A 22052-nucleotide genomic window follows, 5' to 3' on the forward strand; every position below is an offset into this window, starting at 1 on the left:
AACAACAGCACACACCATTGGCCACTCACTGCTCTGAATGCTCTACAAATATTAATTCATTAAATTCTGGCAACCACCCTAGGAGCTAGATGCTCTTGTTATCATCCCAGTTTTACAGGTAGGGATACTGAGGGCTGAAACAATTTTTCTAGGGTCACCTCGCCAGTAAATGGAAACCTTGGGAGTTGAACCTAGCAGCCTGGCTCCAGGGTCTGTGCTCTTACTTCCTCTGCTGTGTTAGGGTGCATCCTCCTTCAGGTGGGCTCTCTCCACTCAGGACCCCCTACAGTGAAGTTTATGTATATGTCATATAGCTTTGACTGTAAGTCAGGCCATCTTAAAAATACTCTGCAAAGATGATGAAAATCCTCCCTGCTGTTTTTACATAATATAATATCAGAGAGAGGTGACATCTTATTAGAGATTATATAACCATATACATTATCACATGCTTCAGCTACAGGCTGTGGGGCACAAAATATTTCTATTACTCAGTCTCTGCCTTCAAGAAACTTAGAAACTCATTGGGAAGAGAAGATACACACACAAAGCAAGCAAAAATAGAAGACAGTTTATTTAAGGGCAAATGTGTGTAGTACTAGTTATAGACACTGGGAAAGTATAAGAATCAAGTATGGATCAAGGAAGACTGGAGAACTGAGAATCTTCTGGAACTCTGTGGTAATATTCTACCATGTTGAAAAGGCTGTATGGGAAGGAAGGAAATCGTCTTGCTGGTTGGCAACCCTAGATATACATAATTTCAGAACAAATTCTAATAAGTTTGTTTCCAGGAGGTTCTGGAAAATACCATCTTCAAGAAAACTCCAGGTGCTAAACATTTCTCTACTTTTACCATAGAACACCCTTTAATTGATTTAGAGCAGCCTTTTTTTAGATGAGGGTCTAAGGCCCTCTCCTTTCTCCTGGTCTCCCCTTTTTCTATTTTATGCTACCACTCTTTTCTTTGGGGTCCCAGTGCCATCCTCCAGTACCCAGAAGGGCGAAGACATGGAGAACTGTGTTACAACCTCATCCTGGGCAGAGAGCAGAGATTCTTCAGTCACTGGCCCTTCACAATCCTCTCTTGCCTCAGACTTCGTTTTGTCAGGCTTCAGAGAAGTACACCACAAAATAATGAAGTTCTTCCTTTCTTGTTACATTCCCCACCCACAGGACTTCCACCCACCAGGACTGAAAAGGGGTGAAAAGGGTGAGGGGGACAGATGACCAACCCACTCATCTGTACCGAGCAGACTTCAGGGACTGATGGACCCTGAAAAAGGGTGTGAGCTTGTGGAGAGCAATGAATAGAATTCCAGGCTGGGAGAGAGGTTAACCAAAGCCCTGAAGGTAGGAATGGACATGTTGTATACAACAGGCAGTGAAGAGGTGGACTTAATTGGGACAGAAAGTTCCTGTAGGGAAAATGAAAGAAAGTTTTGTAGGTAAAAATGATGAGATTCTGCAGTGCTGGGAATACTGTAGTGGGGGATACAAGTTTGGAGACCTATTGAAGGGAGTGACTGAAGTATTCCATTTCCCATTTCTCAGCCCATTTTTGGACATTATGTAAGTGTGGCAAAAGACATGGTAGCTGGTTGCTGGAGGGGGCCCTCAGGCCACACGTGGGAAAATCCCCACTCCCTCCCATGCCTCCTTCTACAGAGTGCAGGAAATCCTGCCACTGAAACCCTAAATGTTATAGCCAGCCCGTGGACATAATTAATATGCTTACTAGTCAGAATCATATCCTGGTGCACACAGGTATGTCCCAGGGTGGACAGCTCGACTATTTGTCACGTTTTCCAGGAGGCTGCCCCAGCCCTATGCCTGCTGTGATACTTGCAGCTGATCGCACAACTGTCGGGCCACGTTAGTGCTGATCCCGTGCTTTGCTGTCATACTGCACTCTCCCAAAGAAACATTTGTCTGCTTTCTTCTATTTAGAGCTGAATTCTATGCTCCCTGCTATGTGGGCATCGAATATGATTTCAACCCTGGTCTTTGAGTCTCTACACACTGTTGTGAGTGTTATTTTCTGAGAGAGGATACCATGAGGTATTTTCAGAAGGGCTGGCTCCTATGTTCTTCCTCTCTGATATGTCATGACATTTGTTTAGTTCCCCACAGTCCTGGGATGGAGAAGGTTCTCTGTCTTGGTGATAGTATCTCACCCAGAACTTCTCTCATTTTTATAAGTGAGAGGAGGGGTACTCACACATACTACAAAAGCACTGGGTCCTTACTAAAATACTTTTAATCTAGAGTTGAGTTTAGTAGAAAAAGATTCTACTTGGATCCCATTCAATGAGATTTAGAGGATTACCCACAGGACTTCATTGTGAGACTAGATCACTTATAGATTGTTCCCATGGGTAGGAGCTGAAGGGATACAGGTGACTATGGTGTAACAGAGAAATGAGAAAAGAGCTTTGGGAAAATTGTCACAGTCTATATTGTAATGACCCATCTGTCAACTTGTTATACTGTGGTGGCTGGCATGTTGCTGTAATGCTGGAAGCTATGCCACCAGTATTTCAAATACCAGCAGGGCCACCCCTGGTGGACAGGATTCAGTGAAGTTTCCAGATTAAGATAGACTGGGAAGAAAGGCATGGCGATCTACTTCTGAAAGTTAATCAGTGAAAACTCCATGGATCGCAACAGAATATTGCCTGATACAGTGCTGGGAGATGAGCCCCCTAGATTGGAAGGTGCTACAATAGCTGCAGCAATAGGCCCAAACATGCCAATGATCATAAAGGCGGTGCAGGATTGGGGGGTGTTCCTTGTGTTATATGTAAGGTCGCCATGAGTCTCAACTGACTTGATAGCAGCTAACACCATTAACGGTAATACTGCAATGAGGGGGAGAGCCTGCTAGGTAAAATCGGGTTTATTGGGTAAAATGGTGCCTCCTTCTAAAAGCCCTTTTGAAATGGTTCATTTCCTGCTCTTCCTTCCATGTAGCTTCCATGTTGGGACAACACTGAGATTTGTTTCAGAGAGTGAATCTTGGAGTCAGATGACGGGGATTTGAAACCCAGCTCTACTCCTTCTTAGCTGTGATAACCATGCACACGCTGTCTAATATCTCCAAGCCTCAGTTTTAGGATCTGGAAAATGGCAGTAATAATAATATTTATCTCATAGGATTATTTTACAAATTAAATGATTCCATTCATGTGAATGGCTTAACCTAGAGTCTGGCACATGGTATTATTATTAAGGAGCCCTGGTGGTGCAACGGTTAAATGCTGAGCTGCTAACTGTAAAGTTGGCAGTTCGAACCCACCCAGCGGCTCTGTGGGAAAAAGACTTGGTGATCTGTTTTTGTAAAGATTACAGCCAAGAAAACCCAGTGGGGCTGTTCTACTCTGTCACGTGGAGTCTCTATGAGTCCGAATCGACTTGACATCACCCAATAATAATTAATAGTAGTAGTGTTTTTATATTGTTTGTAATGAATTGGAAGAATTGGAGTATATAAAACAATGATAATTCTGCAGGCATAAAAGTTATTAGAACAACGAAAAACCCTCAAGTTTGGGATAATAATCAAGAATGAACCCACTGCCCTCAAGTCGATTCTGACTCATAATGACCCTATAGGACAGAGTAGAACTGTCCCATAGAGTTTCCAAGGAGCACCTAGTAGATTCGAACTGCCAAGCTTTTGGTTAGTAGCCAGACTTTTAACCACTATGCCACCAGGGTTTCCTCACCTAGTTCTGTAGAGATTCATTGCCGGCTCACAGAAGCCCTTCGGTCTCCTTTGGGCTGCACACATGCAAAATTGTGTGTGCGTGTACGCACGTGCACACTCTTCCTATGGTATGCTGCTGTGAAATACAGAGAAAAGCATTAAGGCTGTTAATGAGAATCTCACAGAAAAAAGAGATTTCAGTCCTTTCAATGGACCACAGCCACTGAAGTACCTTTTTCTTAACTCTAAAGCCAAGCAACAAGCACTGGGGTCAGTCATCTTACAACACTCATCTTTCTTCTTCTGTTTGGGGTGCTCTGAACATGGTCCCAGGACATCTGGAAAATTATATGAGGAAAATAATTTACTGTTTCTTCCCCTTGGAGTGAGGACCTGCAGAAATAAAGGGAGCCAGAATACTTGCTATAGCTTCCATGTAGGTTTTAGGGGACAAAGAGTGACAGCAATCAAATGTATAGCTTAAAATAGCTACACTTCAGGTGAGGCCTGTTATGCAAGGGGAATTATACTGGTGATGGTTCCAGCCACTTCAAGGAAGATGAAATCTGTACTCACCATCATAAAAAAGATTTGCCTCCTGATTACAAATTACTCACTTTGTCTTTGCAGACAGTACCAGACAACAGTCTGGAGGAAAAATGAATTGGGGAGAGAGAGAAAAGTTGGGGGCCAAAGAGATATGCTGCTGATATGAATTGGGATCAGCACTTCTGATTTACAAGATGGTTTTCGATGGCGTTGTTTGGGCCTCTTCAAAAAGTGGGCATAGCTCTTCAGGCAGGGTCTTTTATGCTGTAAGAAATATAACAGCTTAAGAGTCAGCAGGAAGAATGTCCCAGGAGGAAGCAACAGTACTTGTAGTCCCTAAGACAGGACAGATTTTAGTGTGTTTGGGAAAGTGAAAGAAGACTGGTGTGAATGGAGAAGAGAAAGCAAGAGCGGAAAAGCAGAGACAATGGATAAGAGAAAGAAGCGGGGACCATTCATGCAGGGCCTTGTAAGTTTTAGTAAGGAGTTCACAACAATGGGCTGAAACAAAGATCATGGCCATGGCGCAGGACCAGGCAACGTTTTGTTCTGATATACATAAGGTCACCATGATCCAGAGCTGACTTGACAGCAACTAACAACAAAGGAAATTTTGATTATTATTGTAAGTGCATTTGTAAACCCGTGAGGATTTTTAAGATGAGAAACTATAAATTATCTGCTATATATTCACATTGAAGGAAATCTCTAACTTCAAGGCTCTGCCGCAAATGATATGGATAGAACTCATCAATACTCAATGCAACATCTGGGAGGCAAGTATGGGATTTGAGGGGACAGCCTGTTCCCAACATCATCCAGTCTGCTGGCAGGTACAGCATTTCAGAGGTCTTGCCTCACCACCTTCTAGTACCAACAAACCTTTATTCAAGACTGAGCTTACTATTTTTCAGGAGGACTGGGAAATATTCTGTATGGCATGCCTTGATTAAGATATTGAAGGAGAAGGTCACAAATGAAATTGTACCTTGGTAATTTTCTTGGATTACAAAATCCCAAAAGTATAACTAAACTGGAGAGAACCGAGAAGCCCCTTGAGACTTCAAGAAGTCTTTGAAGGACCACTAATGTTTTCTCAAATTTCTTTTATGCTAGTCCAAACCTGGCTATAATGATTTGTCAGAAAGCAACAGACGCTACTGTAAAGCTCCACCTTTTTGAAACAAAAACAAGCAAAATATAGGTACAACCTTTATTAGTCAGCTTAGATTTAGTTATGCTGTGGAAACCCTGGTGGCGTAGTAGTTAAATGCTGCAGCTGCTAACCAAAGGGCTGGCAGTTTGAATCCACCAGGCACTCCCTGGAAACCCTATGGGGCAGTCCTGCTCTGTTCTGTAGGGTTGCTATGAGTCAGAATAAATTCAGTGGTAACGGGGGTAACAACCTCCCAATCTCAGTGTCTTAGCAACCACAAGGTTTTTGCCTGCCTTAATTTATAAATTGGACACTGCTCTGTGTTTTTAGTCCAGGACCTAGACTTAAGGAGCAGCCTTGCCAGCCTCAGGAAAGAGGGGCAAGAGCAGCAGCAAACCCATATCTTAGCTTTTAAAGTTTCTGCTCAGAAGTGGTACACGTCCCTTTCATTCACGTTTCACTGGTCAAAGCCAATCAAATGGCCAAGTCCAATGTTAGCAGGTTGGGAAGTGTAATCATTCGGCAGGGACCAGCCTGTAGGGAGGGACACTGAGTATTATAAACAAATAATATAATGTATAACAATGCCATATTTTGCTTTCTCCAAATTGAGTAATGATCTTACATTAATAGAGCTGAAAGCATTCAGATACCATAATTCAGAATATGATTCCATTCCTGAAAATTAGCATTCATTTTTAAGAATCGCTTCTGAAAGTCTGACATGAGCAGTTTGGAAGTGATTAAACATCATTCTACTAGAAGCAAAGAGCATTTAATAAAGCCAAGTTTTCAATTCTTAATCTGATCTTGTACCAATCTCTCAAAAGTTCAAGACTGAGTGTTAAGAGGATTTTTATGCAGGGGGAAAATAAATGACTCTTAAATTGATTTCTTCAAATTAGGATGAATGGGATGAAAGAATACATTGGTAACATAATTTTAGTCAATATTGTGTTCCACTTAAGAAAGTACGTATTATGTGGTTAACCGTGCAATATGAAACTTTATTTTCACCAAGGATGGAAAAAAAAAAAAAAAATTTTTTTGCGTGAGTCAAGAAAAGAATATACCAAACACCAAGTGTCATCACATCTAGTTGAAGATTTGTCAACTCTTGTGAGACTTTTGCAGTGGCCCCCAGCTAGCTCCTCTGCTCCCCTCCTGCCCCCCCGAAACCTATTCTCCACACAGCAGCCAGAACGGACCTTCAAAAACTTAAACCACTTGCCATTGAATTGACTCCAACTCATGGCGACCCCATGTATGTCAGTTTTTAGATGGGGCTAATTTTTTGGAAGTAGATGGCCAGGCCTTTCTTCCAAAGTGCCTCTGGGTGGAGTTGCATCTCCAACCTTTGGGTTAGCAATTGAGTGTATTAACCATTTACGCCACCCAGGAACTTTCTAAAACTCAGGCTATGCCATGTTCTGCTCAGAATCTGCTCAGAACACTCTACGGAACCTCCCAACTCACTCAAAATGATACCCAAGTTATTATCGTGGCCTGTGGGACCCTACGTGATTTGCTCTTCAACCACCTCTCTGACTTGATCTCCTGTCCCTCGCCTCCTCCCTCACTCCGCTTCAGCAGCACTGGTCTCCTTGCTCTTTAACCTGCCAACCCGGTGCTGTCTCAGGGCCTTTGTGCTGATGGTCCCCAATACCTGGGACACTTTGACCACAGATATCCACATTCCTAATTTATTCACATTATCAAAGAGGTCTTCCTGACCCCCTTATCTGAATTAGACCCAGATCTCTCTGTCCCTTTACTCTGCTTTATTTTTTCTTCTTAGCACTTATCACTACCTGACTTATCATATAAATGTTTATTTTCTGTCTCCTTTCGTGAGAAAGGTGACGAGAACAGTAACTGGCACATAGTTGTTGTTAGTTGCCATTGTGATAATCTTGACTCATGGCGACCCATGTGTTACAGAGTAGAACTGTGCCATAGGGTTTTCTTGGTTATAAACTTATCAGAAGCAGGATCACTAGGCTTATCTTCTGAGGTACTACTGGGTGGGTTCAAACCACCAACCTTAAGGTTAGCAGTCAAATACAAACCGTTTGCACCACCTAGGGACACTGGCACATAGTAGATGCACAGTGAATACTTTTTAGGATGAGTTAAAGGAACTATTGCTGTTATTCATAAGTCCGTCAGATCTTTGTAAATATGAAATATGCCATCAGTGGGAAATTAATAAAAATGTAATTCCCCATCTAAAAATAATTACATAAAAAATGATAAAAAATATATTAAAAATCTTAATGCAGAAAAATGCAATTCCTACTTTTTGTTATTTTTTCCTGATTTTCATTAATTTTTTCTCTAAAGTCTCAGCATTTACAATAGAAGTATGAGCGAAAATCACAAAATCCTGAAAAATGGATTAAATTAAACATGAAAAAGTCATTGAATACATTTTTACATGAACAATTAGCCGTCCTTTGTAAACTGAATATAGTAAATTAGAGTTATAACAACAATTATGACAGTAAAAAGAATAGCAAATGCAGTGATAAAGAAAAAAACAACTGTGGTTGAGCTGCCCAAAAACAAATACAGGGACCTGAACAGATTGAAAAAACAACTACTAGAAGGACAACTCTGTGCAACTAATAAACAAACGATAAGTCTAAGAATAACAAACAAATCAGTCTTAGAAGAAATACAACCAGAATGGTCCTTAGAAGTGAGGTTTGCTTACTTTGGCCATGTCATCAGGAAGGACCAACCACTAGAAAAGGACATGTTTGGTAAAGTAGAGGGTCAGCAAAAAAGAGGAAGACTCTCAAAGAGATGAACTGACACGATAGCCACAGCAGTGGACTCAGACATATCAACGATCATGAAGGTGGCACAGGTTTGGGCAACTTTTTGTTTTGTCGTATATAATGTCACCATGAGTTGGAGCCAACCTGATGGCAGCTAAACAACAACAGCAATAACTTGGTTTCTACTCAGCACGCACTCTAATGTTGGCCCAACAAACAAATCACGGAACAGAACTTCTGCGCCTTTGAGCCATCCTGTCCTGAGTTTCCTTATTCTTGCAGCAAACTGCAGCAGTTTTTCTCCATGGTAATGTTACCCTCTGGTGAACTGCCATAGCACATCTTACTTGTTCCCTTTGTAACCCTCGCAGGGGAGGATAGCTGGTGAGTCCAAGCACAAGGTATTCTGTGTCCATTTTCTCTCTCTAACTCTAGACTTCTGGAGGGCATGGGCCACATTTTGTGTTTGTTTTCTATCCACTGGTGATGGCACATGTTGAGTCCTCACTACACACTCGTAGAAGAATGAGTTGGATTTTGTTTGAAAGTTTAATGACCCTTTTACAATGAATAGGAGTCCCTGGGTGGTGCAAATGGTTGACACACTCAATTGCTAACTGAAAAGTTGGAAGTTCCAGTCTACCCAGAGTTGCCTCAGAAGAAAGACCTGGCAATCTACTTCCAAAAAAACCAACTACTGAAAACCCTATTGAGCTCAGTTCTGCTTTCACTCGCGTGGTGTTGCCATGAGTCAGGGTCTGCTATATGGAAGCTGGTTGGTTTTTTGGTTTACAATATTTGTTAGTGATTAGCTTTCTTTGTTGATTGAGAGTAAAGATAGATAACCATGTTCCCAAAGCTCAAAGCTTAGCAAAGCCTGCCCCAGAAGAGATGCCCTCCATCAGGCCAGACTGCCTCAGCCCAACAAGATGAGTGGATTCTTGTAATGCTGGCCTTAAGGAAGGGATCACAGGGCCAGCAGGCCACGGTGGCCCTCCTTGCTAAGTCAGAAAACACCATGTATCCCAGGTTTGATCCTTGATTGGTCAAACCTGGCAGTGGTTAGCCAAACCTGTATCACATCCAGGAAGCACGTGCTTCTCTGGCTGCGAGCTGATTAAAAAAAATGTCATCTATCCAAGCTACCAGATCATGTCGCTTTGGGAGGCAGGACCCTGGTGATGGGCTAAAGGTTCGTTATTGTCCTTATCTCTGTTAGAAGGCATTTAGAAACCCAGAAGCAAGTTACTACTTACTTGTTTTTAAAGACAGAGAAAGGGAATTGATGCATGTAAAATATTTAAGATAGTGCCAGGTACCTACTGTATAGTCCTTCTGTAGTGCAAAGGGTTAACATGCCTGGCTGCTAACGGAAAGGTTAGAGGCTGGAGGACACCCAGAAGCTCCTCAGAAGAAAGGCATGGTGATCTTCTTCCAGAAAAATCAGCCGTTGAAAAGCCTATGGAGCACGGTTCTACACTGACACACGTGGGGTCGCCATGAGTCAAAATCAACTCAAGGGCAAATGATGGAGTGGACATACTGGGTGCTCCACATATATCTCCTCACTTAGTCTTTAAACAACCTTGCCAAGTAAGTATTACCATCCGTATTTTATAGGTGGCCACATCAACCCTCAGACAAGTTAAGTAACTGTTTTTATCAGTCGAGGTCCTGCCAGGAAAACTGATACACTCCAAAGGATTTAACAGAAGAGAATTTAAGGAAGGGCACCAATTACAGAGGTGTGGACAAGGTTACAACAGACATCTGGGATGAAGAGGCCTTATTAGCCCTAGGCCTGAAGGACCAAAGCTGGGCGGGTATCATCAGAGCCTGGGGTTGCTGGTGCTCTCAGGGTCTACCTGGCAGGTCATGCAGCAGGGAGGGGTGCAGCCTCATCCACTGTCCTCACTGCCAAAGCAAGACCATGGTGGGAATAACTGTCTCATTCTCTCTTTTATTCATGTACTCCCATTTCACCCTGTCCCACTGGCCGATGGGAAAGCCAAGGAAAAGGTGCCCAGGTGATCCAGTCTGGGGTGGGGGGGTGGGGGGGATGGGGCCAGCTGCTCAAGGCACAGAGCAGGGCAGAGTGGTGGATAACAAGCATATCTTCAGTGTCACACAGCTAGTGGTCCTAGGTGCCAGGGTAGGGGTTGTAGCCAGCTATGACTCTGCTGTCTGCATTCTTTGATAAGAGAGAAAAAAAGGAGGAGGCAATCCTCTTTTCACCTTTTATCCCCTTCCTTCTTCCCTCCCTTTTGTTCCTACCCCTCTTGCCCTCTTCTTCTCTCCTTTCTTTGCTCCCTCCTTTCCTTCCAGGGTTTCAAACCAGTTCTTCCCAGTGCAGTCATGGTTGAGGAAGCAGAACCAGAACAGTGAAAAATTTTAAATTTGGGTGAATTGGAATGATAATTGGAACAGGAGAAATTACAGATCAAAGCCTTGCTAGAAACCTAATCTCCCTCTTAGAAAACAAGGGCAGCATACTCGTTGCATAGCAACCAAATATCTTGCCCATAAGATTTTGAGCTTTTTTTTTTTTAGGAAACAGCAGTGCTCCTCTCAAAGATGGCGGCTGACTGCATGCTTTGAATGTGTGTTGCTCTCCACAGTCCTGCCACTAATGCAATCTCATGCATCAGGATCTGGAAAGGGCTAACTATGCCTCTTCTGAGTCTCCCATTACAGGACTTCAACTTGTAATTTTTCTTGTTTAGTTTATTGTTCCAGTTCACCCAAACTGTGAAAACTTCGGTTTGTTCCAGTTTTGCTTTGTCGGCTATGACTAAACTGGTTCGAACTGGTTCAAAGCCCTGCTTCCTTCTTCCCTTCCTTTTTTCTACCCTCCCTCCGTCCTTCCCTTCCCTCCCTCTCTCTGTCTCCCCTCCCTCCCTCCTCCCACCTACCCTCCCCCTCCTTCCTTCCACATTTACTCTTTCTCAAACCTGCTAAGCAACAGGGACCCAAATAAATAAAGCCCAACTTGTGGCTTTGAGGTACTTTCCGCAGCTTCATGTTGGTAGGAGTTTGTTCCATTAAGGACACTTTTTTTATTTTTTTATTTTTTAAGGCTCTAAGCACAATTTGCTTTCAAATTTCGTTTTTTAAAAAGGCTCTCTGTATATGGAGTCTTGAAGTTCCCCCAGGTGGGAGTACTAGGTAAATCTGAGCTCCCTCCTCTCTGCTACCATCTCTGGGGACTGGCAGTGGAAGCTGGATCAGGTCAGCTGACCAAGCCCCAGGCTTTGGCTACTCTGCTCATTTATCTGGTTTTAAATATATTTTCTACTTTGCCTCACACCAAAGAGGACTTTTTCTTTATGCCACCTTTTTTGTTGGAAGCACTTATATCTGTGAGTTTTCCGGGAAAGTGGGGTGCTTGGGACCATACCCATTTAACCATTCGGCACCTTGTCTTGGCCAGAGACCCTCACCAGATTGGAATCCACAGGGTCCAAACTGTTGCCGTAACTTCCCTGCTTCCTTGTACTCTGAACCAGGTCAGAGCACTTAAGCCTTTCTCCACATCCCATTTATAAAATGAACATAATGACCCCTTTTCCTTTAACAGGAGGGCCAGGAAGTTTTTGTTGAAATTCAGAGTGCCCAGAGATCCCTGGTTGGCAAGCTGAGAGCATGGACCACGGTTGTTCTCATCATTCACAGAGAAGCAAGTTCACTCTGGACCTCGGCACACAAGCTATTTCCTGGGTATTATTGACTTAAGTACCCTTCAGAAGAATTTCTCTGAGGCTACTGTGTTGACATCCTACTAGTGTTTCAAGAGCCAGCCTCGTAGCTGTTTGTTCCTTTGGATGAAAGCCTCAATCGCTCTTCTACATGTTCTCCATTTGATGGGAAGAAGAAAGGAGTGGAGGGAAAGCAGAAATCAATAACTGCTCACAAAAATAGATGGTAGTCCTTTTCCTCTCCGTGTACCGCCTCTGTCTCTCAGTCTCAGATGTTGATCCTCATGTGCTTTGAGAAAATAAATCTACGGCATGCTTGTCTGCTGGAAGGGGTTGGATATTCCACAGTACAGGGGGATGTGATCAGCATTTCAGGGCTGGGGTGGGGATACTGGGTCAGCAGTGACTCAAACTCTCTCTCTCTCATCTGACCAGCCAAAGATTTGGCCTAAGGGCTTCCCTTCTCTGACTCCCTTCCATGTTAAATGCCCTGTTTGCCACATCTCTTCTTGCTTCTTGCCTTGTTGCTAGAGAAACCAACAGGAAGAAGGAAGGCCAGAGACCATGAGAACATCTCAGATGCTTCATGGAGAGGAGGGTCCAGCATTTGTATGCAACAGAATGTAGACTTCTGGGCATTTCTGGGCTATCAGGGCCAAGCACCAAGCCTTTTTCTGGCAGAAGATGGGAGGTGCTGTTGGCAAGTGGCACAAGGAGGTAGAACAGCAGCCCTCTAAGAGTCAGAACACATGGGTTCTTTCATCTGGGCTTCGTCTAAACCAGCTTTGTGGCTTTGGACAAATCGCTAAACATTTCCTGGTTGCAGCATCCTCAGGTATAAAATGGAGATGCGAATATCCATGTCCTAGGATTTTTGTGAGAATTCATTCATTAAGCAAATATGTATTGAGTGCCTTATAAAATGGAGATATGAATATCCATGTTCCAGGATTTTTGTAAGAATTCATTCATTAAGCAAATATGTATTGACTGCCTGTATGCCAGGGACTGTGCAGGTGTGGGGGTCATTACAGCAAATAAGACATAGTCCTTGCCTTCCATATGCTTTATGCTTTCTGTCTGTGGGGAAAACTGACACAAAATAGACTAAAACAACAACATTTAATGACCCCCCCCCAAAAAAAAACAGTTGCCGTTGAGTTGACTCCGACTCATGGCAACCCCATGTATGTCAGAGAACTGTGTTCCATAGGGTTTTCAATGGCTGATTTTTCAGAAGTATCTTGCCAGCCATTTCTATTGAGGCATCTCTGGGTGGACTGAAACCTCCCATCTTTGGATTAGAAGCCAAGTGCATTAATTGCACCACCCGCGGGCTCCAGCATTTGATGAGAGTTGTTATTGATGTGGGCAAGGAGAGGGAGATGAGTCATAGGAGGTTTACTTAACACCATGTTATGTGGTTAGAGAAGGCTGCCTGGAGGAGACCATAACTAAAGTAAGAAGTGATGGATGGGAGGAATAGGGAGAGGGGTGCAGGGAGCTGGGAGAGCGTTGCTCCATTAATTGAGGATGGCTGGAATAGAGAGAGGAAGAGTAGCCTGGGGGTCAGTGTTGCAGACAGTGGTGAATGAAGGGACGCAAGCCTGGAGATTTCTGCAGGACACACCATGCAGGGACTATGTTAAGAGGTTCAAACATCATCCTGGAGCAATGTGGAACTGTTGAATACTTTTATGGGGAAGGATGACAAAATCAGATTTGTGCTATAGAAAAATCTTTTAAGCTGCCGGGTGGAAATTGAAGTAGAGAGGATATGCAGGTTCTTCCCTATTGGTCACCCACCCAGATCCTTTTTTCTCCACCTTGCTGTGTGCCCTGTAGGCTGACTTTTTGTTGTTGTTGTTTTTTTGAATCAATAGGTTGCTTTGCCCTCTGGGTTCAGGATGGGTTTAGTCCTTAGGAGGCAGGAACAAGAGGTGGGAGGATGGGAGGAGAGAGGAAGCAAGGTACTTCTTTCCCAGCTCCCGCCCTGCTGTGGCCTTGGGCTGTGCTCTTCCACTGCAGCCCTGGCTCCTGCCTGGAGACCTTTCTTCCAGCTGCAGCTCTCTCTCTAGATTCCAACAGTGGCTCCTCTAACCCTTTATGTCCAGACACTTAAAATATCCCACCCTTGCTAGCTCCAGATTGCCTCGCTATCCCTTGTGTGTTTGTCTTAACCCTCCCACAGTGGCTTCACTCATGGTATCACCCCCTCCGTGCTAATTGCCATGATATTGTAACTAAAACACCAGAAAATTTGACAAAATCAGAGACTATAAAAACACCAGCGGCAATGAAACATAGCAGCATGTGAAGAGGAAACCATGTGATTCAAAGCGTCATTGTAATTGGGTAATAATGACAGCCCTGACCAGGGTACATTAAAAAAAAAAAAAAAAAAGGAAAACCAAACTCGTTGCCTTGGAGTCCATTCCGACTCATAGCAACCTTATAGGGCAGAGTAGAACTGCCCCATAGGGTTTCCAAGGAGCAGCTAGTGGATTTGAACTGCCAACCTTTTGGTTCAGAGTCTGAGCTCTATCAGAAGGTTCAAAAAGAAAATCAGCATAAAGTTTTAGCCTTTGTAGGTATATTGATACATGTAAGCTGGGCTTACGAAATTTTTTTGTTGTTGTCATAACTAACTACAGGGATATTTTTATAAAATAATTAAATTTCTGCTGAAACAATACACTAAAATTTTATAGACAGTCATTTTGGGTCACCCCCTCTGGCAGTGTCACCTGGTTCTGTCTGTACCCCCTGTACCCCACTAGTGGTACCACTACCCTGCCACATCATTGTTGTCAGCTGCCATCGGTGGACTGTGACTCACAGTGACTTATGTACAATAGTGTTGCCAGGTGAAAAACCCAGGTTTTGCTCAGCATGACTTGTCACAGCCAATAAACAAGAGGCTGAGGTGGGAGATCAGAAGGATGCCTTTATTTCCTTGTACAAGGAAAGGAGCAATCAAGGCTATTGCCTCCAAGACTGCTCATAGGCAGGTTGCAGAGGTGGGTTTTACAGAGAGCAGACAAGGAAATGCAAATTCATCATGAATATTCAGAATTGACCTTCCCGCAGGTGCTCAGAGCTTGGGGATGACTAATGCATTTTCTTTAGACAAGGGTTCAATCCCCAGGATGGAGGAAGAGGTTGATTTTCTTTCATTAGGATGTTAAGTATCTACCCAGAGGCGGGTTGAAGCCATCTATGGCCCATTCTGTGGTAATCTTGTCAAGGACAATTTTAGAAGAATGTGCAGCTTATTCTGCTCACTGTAGGAGGATAAGCCAGAGAAGATGTCCCTCAGAAGGGCTTTGCTCTGAGGCTGCCTGCCTCAATAGAATGGAATGTTGCCCAGTCCTATGTTATCCTCATGATTGCCAGCATGTTTGAATCCATCGTTGCAGCTACTGTGCCAATCCATCTCACTGAGGGTCTCCCACACCCTTGCTGGCCTTCTACTTCATCAAACATGATGTCCTCCTCTGGTGATTGATCCCTCCTGGTGACGTGTCCAAAGTACAAAATTGGACAATGTTTTGCTATAATCCATAGGGCTTTCATTGGCTGATTTTTGGAAGTAGCTCATTAGGTCTTCTTTGTCTTAGTCTGTGAGCTCCTCTGAAACCTGTCCACCATGGGTGACCCTGCTGGTATTTGAAATACTGGTGGCATAGCTTCCAGCATCGCAGCAACAAACGAGCAACCACAGTATGACAAACTGACAGACAAAGCTCTGTAAATAGGATCTTCAAATGCCCCATTGAAGCCTGCCCTGTGCAGGGGCTCTGCACTGATACCCAGGGTGAGGCTGGAGCAGCCTGAGTCTGCTGCCACACTTTAGGCCAGGGGCACAGTGGGGAAGTGATAAAAGGAAGTCAGTGGATTCAGGAGATGTTTAGGAGGTATAAACAACAGGACTCAGATGCAAGGGTGAGGGTGGGGAAGTGATGATTTTGAGATTTTGGCTTCTGTAACCAGAGGGTAGTGGTGTTACTAACATGCCGGAGGCTTGGGGTAATAGCTTTGAGGGTAGAAGGAAAATCTGAGAGAGTTTAAATCGAGATACCCAATAAGCACTTGAATATAAAACTCTGGAATTCAGAAAAGGAATATGGGCTGGAGATGGAAACTTGTGAATCATTAGTATACCTGTTGCTGTCCGGTGGATTCCTACTCAACCCTGTGGGGCAGTTCTACTCTGTCCTATAGGGTTGATGTAGGGTCCCTATGAGTCATTAGCTTAAAAGCCTTTGCTGACTCACAGCTACCTTGTAGGAGAGAGTAGAATTGCCCCATCGGGTTTCCAAGGCTGTAACCTTTGCAGAAGCAGAAGGCCACATCTTTCTCCCGCAGAGCGGGCTGGTGAGTTTGAACCACTGACCTTTCAGTTAGCAGTTGAGTGTTTTAACCACTGCACCACCTGGGCTCCTTATGGGTCATTAGCATAAGGATGGTAAACACTGTGAAAGATAGCATAATCACCAAGGCCAAAAGTACAAACTAAGAGGGGGAGGGTGAGGGAGCCATCCTGAGGAATAGACCCTTTGAAGGGCTGGGCAGATGGACTGGGGGCTGAGGATATGCTGTCTGAGGGGTCGGAGGAAAACCAGGAGACTGAGATGTTATAAAAGCTCAGGGAAGAGAGGTTCAGGAAGAAGGAAGGGGGCAGCACTGTCAGCAGGAATGAGTGCTGAGAAGTGTCTGTGTGCAGGAACATGGTTGACTTTGGCAAAAGCAATGTCCGTAGAGTTCCTAGAGACCAGAGGAAAGATTCATATACAAGTGATTGTGAAACTTAGGGGGTTGGCAACTAATGGGTTTTAGGTTCTCTGTGAGTTAAGAGCCGAGGTCTGCTGAGAGTGAGGGAAGTGGAGAAAGACCCCGTAGAGACTACCTCACAAAGTGTATATATTTCTTGTCTTTCCTGTTTTTTGACATAAGCAAGGAGCTGCTTATACCTGTGAGTCTGTTTTCTGGGCTGAGGTGAGCTAAGGTAACAGACTACCACCCATCTCTCAGTGGGTCGTGCTGTGGTAGCTTTCATGTTGCTGTGATGCTGGAAGCTATGCCACTGATGTTTCAAATACCCAGCAGGGTCACTTACAGTGGACGGGTTTCAGCAGAGCTTCCAGGCTAATACAGACTAGGAAGAAAGGCCTGGTGATCTGCTCCTGAAAATTAGCCAATGAAAACCCTATTGATCACAAAAGAATATTGTCTGATATAATGCTGGAAGATGAGCCCCCTAAGTTGGAAGGGACTATGCAATGGCTGCAACAATGGACTTAAGCATATCAACGATCGAGAAGACAGTGCAGGAACAGGCAGTGTTTTGTTCTGTTGTGTATGAGTTGGAGGCAACTCGATAGCAGCTCACAACAATAAGGTAACAGAAGCAGAGAGCAAGAAGCAACAGAAGCCAAGTGACTCTGTGATGATGCTGGTCCGTCCTCTTGTGTGCCCAGCTCTGACCCCCTCATTTTATTGCACAGAGGGCCTCAGGTGCCCCTCGTCAGAGGAAGATTCCTCTGTCTATGAAAGATGATGTGGTCAGGCCACTTACCATGCAGTCAAAGCCCTCTCTACAGCCTGAGGCCTTTTCCTCTACAGAAGCACCCCCAGAGACAAATGGAAGCAAAAGACTGCCTTTCGATTCAGTACACATTTATTGAGTATTTAGTACAGTTGAGTCTCAGAAGCCCCCCCCCAAAACAAAAGAGCCTCTTCTGGCACATGTTTGTGTAGGCTGATGTCTCCTATTCCGGGTCATAGCGTGTTCCCCAATTCACAAAGGCCTCTCACACCCTTTTTCCCCTTATTGCAACCCAGGAGTGGTTATTAGCCTTGGGCTGCAGCTGAGGAAACAAGTGGCGACGCCTCAGGACCACACAGAGAGGCAGGCCTGGGACCAGACACAGGCTGTTAGTCTCCAGGCCAGTGCGTTTTCCCCAGAGCACAGCTGTGTTTGCAGAGCTGGCTCTCAGACAGACAGACAGACAGACACAGGGAACATGGGGAGGGGGCAGGAGAGGAAAGATCCAGTAACGAGCCCCTTACAAGGGTGGACTTGGAAGAGAGGCCAGGGGAGGCAGAGAACCTGATAGGCAGCTGTCCTTGGTTGTAGGCCAGGCAGGCTCAGCCCTGCTAAGCAGGCAGGACTCGCCTCCCCCTGGAAGTTGAGACTGGAAAGGAGATTTTGCCAGGCCCAGGCCCTCCCAGAAGCTGGGTGACAGCAGAGCTTTGTGGGGCTGGCAGACTGAGCAAGGTGAATCCTCAAAGCCATTAGTCAATGATGAGAGCAGCCAGACAGGGAAGACAGATAATGAAGTAGGGATTTGAAATATGCAGCGCTGGCTGTGGGCACGCGGCCTTACCACACTGTCAGTGGGTGTTAGAAGCTCTCTAAAGGAAGAGCTCGCGTCCTCCAGAAGAATTCTATTCTGGGAGTCTTGCTGGGGTTGGTGGGGATTACCTCTGAAGCTGGCATAGTCATCTCACTCTTAGCATTGGTACCATGCTACCAGGCCAACCAGAGGAAGGATTAGCCTTTTGTGCTTTGAGGAGCACACCCTCCGTGAGCAAGAGCTGCTTTCTAGATTCTCCCGCCAGTCCAACTTCTAAGCAGTAATGCTCCTAACCCTGAAACAGCAGAATAAACTGCAAGGCTGACATTTAAATAGCATTCTCTGGGACCTCGGCTGGTTCGGGGGAGGACATGAGCGGGGGCGGGAGTGGGGGTGATGGGGTAGGGGGGAGGGGGCTGCTGCTTATGGGCTCCCATCGGTTTAGACCTCCCATTCAGATGCTGTTCCAGACATTGGCTATTTCTCCTGGTCAGGGGATGGTTATCCTGGTTAGTCAAATATTCTGGTTAATGGTGAGTTGTTAGTTATATTCCTGGAGCACAACTTTTCTGCAAATAAGAGTACTACAAAATACTGTCAACAATAAATTAAAGGAACATAATCCAATCTACCTTTTAAATACTGAAGGCATTCTTATTTCCTTAGGAATATCAAAACAACCCCACGAACCAAAGGATTGGTAAAACATTCAATTCTAGTTAATAGAGTACTGGATAAACAACTTTTAGTGTACTTCCTGGGGGGTCTTGATTTTAACATATATTAATTTTTTGAAAAGACAGCGAGCATGTTTTAAGATCCACCACCTGTGTGTCAGTTTGTTGTACTGTGGTGGCTTGTGTATTGCTATGATTCTGGAAGCTCTGCCGCCAGTATTTCCAATACCAGCAGGGTCACCTATGGTGGACAGTTTTCAGCAGAGCTCCCAGACTAAGACAGACTAGGAAGAAAGACCTAGTGAACTACTTCCCAAAATTAGCCAATGAAAACACTATGGATCACAACTGAATATTGTCTGATATAGCACTGAAAGATGAGCCCCGTAGGTTAGAAATCACTCAAAATGCCCAGTGACCAAAGCAGCGGGCTTGAGCATACCAACGATCATGAAGACTGTACAGAGGCAGGCAGTTTTTTTTCTGTTGTGCGTGGGGTCACCATGAGCTGGAGCCACCTTGATGGCAACTAAAAACAACAACATTTGGTGATGATTTTAGGATTCAATAAGCTAATAGAAGAGAGTAACTTCTGAGGCAACTTAGATCAACCTTGTATCCAATGTAGAATTCTTCTCTCCAAGTTCTCTGACAGTTTTTTTTCCTACTTTTGCTCAAAAATGTCTGGTGCCAGGGAGCTCACTACCCCATTTCGTTTGTGAGTTTATTATTTAAAAGTCGTGTTAACTCTAGCCTCTGAAGCCATGGAGAACAGGTGCCATCTCTCTGTTTTGGGGCCCATTGGATATTTAGGACAGCCATATGTCCCTGCTCCTACTTTTCTTTGCTGAACATGGCACTTCCTGTTCCTGCAGCCCTTCCTCAAATGTTTGCAGACCATTCTGTGAACATTTACTTGTTTGTCAGTGCACTTTTGTAAAGGGTGCCCCAAAGAGAAATATGATGGCAGTTGTAATAAGTCCAGGGGGATCATCACCTCCTTCATTCTAGACTGTGCTCTTCCATGATGGTGCCTGAGAGCTCTGGCTCCATGGCCGTTCTCCATGGGTTCAAATCCTGGCTCTGCCACTTCCAGCTTTGTGAACTTGGGCAAGCAACTAAATTCCTTAATGGTCAGTTTCCTTATTTATTGAAGAGGGCTCATTATGGTATCAACGCTACAGCCCCACAAGGTTATGGCCATTGAGATAATACGTGTAAGTTCCCAGCACAAACCTGGAACAGAGTAAATGTTCAATAAACGTAGCTGTTTGTAGCACAGTCATATGAATACAGACACTGAATCCCGAGTACCTAAGGTTTGAGTTTTGGTCCTCCACTTCTAAGCTGAGTAGAGTTGGGCAAAGGACTTAAGGTCTTTGTGCCTTAGTTTCCTCATCTGTAAAGTGGAGATAGAGGGTTCTTATGCAATTTAAATGAGCTATTATATGTAAGGTGCTTGGGAAAGAGCCTGGAAAATAATAAGAACCATATAAATGATAGCTATTATTATTATAGCTTGAAAATGCATCATTTTGCTAAAAGAGGTTATGTCAAAAGGCTGACCCATATTGAAGCCATGGACACCAACATGCCCCTTCTCACAGCCAGAGGTAAATTTTATCACTAAGGCAAAACACTGAATTTTTTCTTCCCATTATCATACCTTCCTTCAAATCCCAAATCCAGTTTTTCTACACAGTTGTTTTAACCTGATTTTACCTGCAGTAGAAATATTGAGCAAAAGCACCATGTATAAAGTTAAAAGCAAATAATTGGAATAAATATCTGCAGCATGTATTACGGACAAAATGTTAATATCATTAAGTGAATAAGACAAAGAGAAAAACCAAATATAGAAAATGGGAAAATAACATAAACAGGCAATCCACAAGAAATGCAGATGTTTAATACATATTTAAAAGGTGCTCTATCCAACCGGACCAGCTGCTGTAGAGTTGATTCCAACTCATGGTGACCCCACATGTTGCCGAGTAAAACTGCACTCCAGAGGGTTTTCAAGGCTGCACACTTCTAGGTGAGTTTGATCCACCAGCCTTTTAGTTAGTAGCTGAGTGCTTAACCATTGGAGCCACACAAAACCAAAACCAAAACCAAAACCAAACCCACTGCCGTCGAGTTGATTCTGACTCATAGCAACCCTATAGGACAGTGTAGAACTGTACCATAGTGTTTCCAAGGCTGTAAATCTTTATAGAAGCAGACTGCCACATCTTTCTCCCATGAAGTGGCTAGTGGATTTGAATCGCTAACCTTTTGGTTAGCAGCTGAGCACTTTAATCACTGTGCCACCAGGGTTCCCTTTAAGCCTCACCCAACCAAAAACCAGACTCACTGCCATCGAGTCGATTCTGACTCATAGCGACCCTATAGGACAGAGTAGAACTGTCTGATAGAGTTTCCTAGTAGTGCCTGGTGGATTCGAACTGCCGACCTCTTGGTTAGCAGCTGTAGCACTTAACCACTACTCCACCAAGGTTTCCTTAATCCTCAAAGGGACTCCTAAAAGGTGCTCTACTTCACTAGGTAATTAAAGAAGTGAAAATATAGAATATAAAGAAATACTTTTTGCCCTTTGGATTGGCAAAGATTAAAAAAAATGAAAATAACCAATATTGGTGTGGATTTGGAAAACTAACTCTCAAAAATCGAAAGGAGTACAAATTAGTATAACCTTCATGAGAGCATTTTAGCAATGTTCACTGAGAGCCTTAATGTGTTCATAATGTTAATGACACCATTTCATTTTTAGAAATGTGTTCCTGGAGGGGAAACTTGACAACTGTGCAGAGAGGTAAGTAGAAGGATGGCCATTGAAGTGCTGTTTATAAAATAGCAGTAAAGAAATCAGAAGTAATATAAATCTTTATAAAAAAAAATCATAAGAGATTAGATAAATAAATTGAAACACATAAAATAGAATACTACACATCCATTAAAAACGATGAAGTAGAGGCATATATTATGGACAAACTCTTAATATTATTGAGTAAGACAAAGACATGAAATCAAATACAGAAATGGGCAAAGAACATAAACAGGAAATTCACAAGAAATACAAATGTGGAAAAAGCAAATCATAGAAAATAATTTGATACGGCAT

Source organism: Loxodonta africana, chromosome 1 (genome assembly GCF_030014295.1).
Source record: "Loxodonta africana isolate mLoxAfr1 chromosome 1, mLoxAfr1.hap2, whole genome shotgun sequence".
Classification (NCBI taxonomy): Eukaryota; Metazoa; Chordata; class Mammalia; order Proboscidea; family Elephantidae; genus Loxodonta; species Loxodonta africana.